This window comes from Etheostoma spectabile, unplaced genomic scaffold (genome assembly GCF_008692095.1).
Source record: "Etheostoma spectabile isolate EspeVRDwgs_2016 unplaced genomic scaffold, UIUC_Espe_1.0 scaffold314, whole genome shotgun sequence".
Lineage (NCBI taxonomy): Eukaryota > Metazoa > Chordata > Actinopteri > Perciformes > Percidae > Etheostoma > Etheostoma spectabile.
This window is the reverse complement of record NW_022605583.1, coordinates 1478335-1481325: the sequence shown is the minus strand read 5'-3', so window position 1 is coordinate 1481325 and position 2991 is coordinate 1478335. Positions and strand designations below refer to the sequence as shown.

The 2991-nt window shown below is 41.9% G+C and overlaps 1 protein-coding gene across 1 annotated transcript in view; it reads left to right on the top strand.

Annotated features, from left to right (window-relative positions):
* Positions 1-2991, top strand: part of LOC116686089 (attractin-like) — a 124644-nt gene that overhangs the window by 27855 nt on the left and 93798 nt on the right. The window lies entirely within an intron of this gene.

Below are 2991 nucleotides of genomic sequence, written 5' to 3'. Positions count from 1 at the left end.
TATGCAGGTGTATACTGATCCTATGCAGGTGTATACGGATCCTATGCAGGTGTATACGGATCCTACGCAGGTGTATACGGATCCTACGCAGGTGTATACGGATACGATGCAGGTGTGATATTCGGACCTACCGGTCCTATTCAGGTGTTACAGGTGGTCTAGGACAATCAGCTGTGCTTCCTGTCTCCCTGTAGTACTGTCTTAGGCGTCTCACAGTACAGACATCGCAATGTATAGCCCTAGCCACATCTGCAGTCCTCTTGCCTCTTGGCAACATGCCTAAGATTAGCAGGGATCCTGGCTGTCAGTCTATTGGTGTTTTGGTGAGTCAGTAGAAAGATATCTTTTACTTTCCTATTTTGTTCTAACTGTGATGTTAATTGCCTACCGTCTAAGATGTTACTGTCTCATTGACTGTTCCACAGGTGCTTGTTTATTAATTGTTTGTGGTTGATTGAGCAACCATGGAAACCATTGTTTAAACCCTTGACAAAAAATATCTAAGTAATTTGGATGTTTACAAAATTGTTCTTTAAAGTACAGTGTCATGAAAAAGGGATGTCCGCTGTGTTTCACAGTTAGACGAAACTTGACCGACGTTTTTGACGAATTAACAAATTTAAATTGACTTAAAATAATTTTGGGGGCTTTTCCCCTTTTTATTATAGTGGATAGACATGAAAGGGGGAGAGAGATGGAGGATGACAAGCAGCAAAGGGCTGCAGCTCAGATTTGAATGCTCTTACTGGGTAAGCTAGAGGCCACCCCTAGCTTAGAATTATTAATATAGGACTGCATCATGTTGTCAATTGTAGTTGGCGTGTACTGTATTACTGTACAGCCGCACCACTAGCATGGCTAAAAATACACAGAATAGTAAAAATATGCAAATATTAGAAAAAAAACATTTAGGGTTTTCCCAAGAAGGAATGTTTTGTAATAGAATACGCTTTGGCACAGGCATAAAAGTATCTCACACACACATTATAGCTCCACCATATTTATAATTTATAGTTTCCTTCTATCCTTTTTTTCTTTTTTTGGAACGTGTTGAGTTGCCCTCCTGCGTACTGATAATGACACTTTCCTTCAAAACTCCAGTGTGGTTGGAGAGGCTGTCAGAAGCCATTAAAGTCCGAATATTTTGCGTTCTTAATGGCTAACAGGCCCTGCTGCGAGATCCTTTTTCGGCCCCTAAAGAGTCACCCTCTGCTGGGCACATAACGAGAGCGCCACCCAGGGCCCCCCCCGCCTGCCTCTTGGTGACAAAGCACCGCACACAGCTGACACTTGAGATTAGCCGCTACAATAACTGTTATCACACATCTTGTCAGCGAGACAGCCTGCTTATACTTTTCCGACTGGGGTTATGCAGTGATGACATGACGCTGAAGCACCTATCGTTGCTGTTTTTTGTGTGTTGAAGGAGTTAGCGTTGTCCAGGAGGGGACTGTTTTGTTACTGTATATATCTGCAATCACAGAAAGAAGTAGATGGCTTTGCTAGGCCGTGTCACAAAGCAAGTTTTAAATACATCAGCTGACAAGGCTTCTGTGATTATTCTAAGCTTTGCTCTCAAAAGAATTCCTGCCACTCAGTTTCTCACAATCTCCTAATCTAGTTTTTCTTTAAACCTTTCATATTTACACCCTTATATTATATTTCTTCCAAACCATTTTCTCTTAATTTCAACTGCCTGATTGGAGTATTAGAAACTCTCTGCAGTGCTCAGTTGAGGAACATGAAAACCTTCATATCACTATATTATGGATGTTTACATTGGTGCCTTCCCAAAAACCATAGAATCACAAACCCCACAAAATCAAAACATACATACACAACATTATATGTATAAAGGTCATACAAAAAGCAAGTGTAATACATGCAAAAATACATAATTAAAACACAGGGGGGCAGAGAGTACTACTGCTGCTTGGATGCAAACTCATGTTCAAAGTACAGGAGAAATGGCTGCCAAACTTTAAAAATACCTAATAATTGGGCCTCTTGTAGCGTACTTACGTCTCTCTAGCTCTAGATGTACCATGACACACTCTACCCATTTGGAATGGGTTGGGGGTCAAAGCCTTAAAACAAACCAATTGCTGTTGATACCATTAAAAACACTAAAAGTAGTGCAAAGCAATAAGTTACTATCAAGATCTCAAAACATCCCAAGCATCCCTATAAAGACATTTTGTAGATTAAACGACTACTCAGAAAAACAGGAAAGATTCATTACTTTGTGAACGCTCGCGGTCATTGATGGCATATTATGTGCCCTGATTGAAATCAAGCGCACTAATCTTGGCAGCATCACAGCCACGCGGCGTCCCCTGTGATACCAGGGAACTAAACACCAATGAGATCACTGCTGATATCTTACAAAAAAAATTTAAAAAAGTTTTCTCTGGGCGTATTGGCACTCAAACTTCTCTTCTGTGTTCAACAGTCTGGAGGAAAGTGCACCGAGGAGCTCAACAGTAATCAACAGCAACACATTAGCGACCCAGATGGTGCTGACTACACAAGTAAATGAGACTCCGGGCCGTTCACAAAACACTCACGCCTCCCTGTCATCTCACCACCGAGACACATGCCTTTGGCCCTGTGTTGCTCTCGAGTAAAGTCACTCTAGATTTATACCCATTCTGACCCATCAAGTCTTTCTATGCATGTATTGTCATTGCTGATCACATATTAAGTATTCATAGACTAATCTGACATGCACACAGCTTGGTTTCTCGCCTTTTTGTCTTTTTTTCCCTCCCCCACCCTCCTGCTCCTTTTTCCTACTGGAATTATATGCAAATCCCTGCTATGCCGAGGAATAATAAGCAGGAGCCGTGATAAGTTCTGGTCCAAGTTGTCACCTCGGAGGAAAGACGTGCGAGGGGAATGCTGCTGCGGGCCAGAGACGCTGTACCCTTATGTTACCAGAAAGAGGCAGTGTTGTGTTGCTGCAGGAATATGTTCATTGTGAGGCAATTT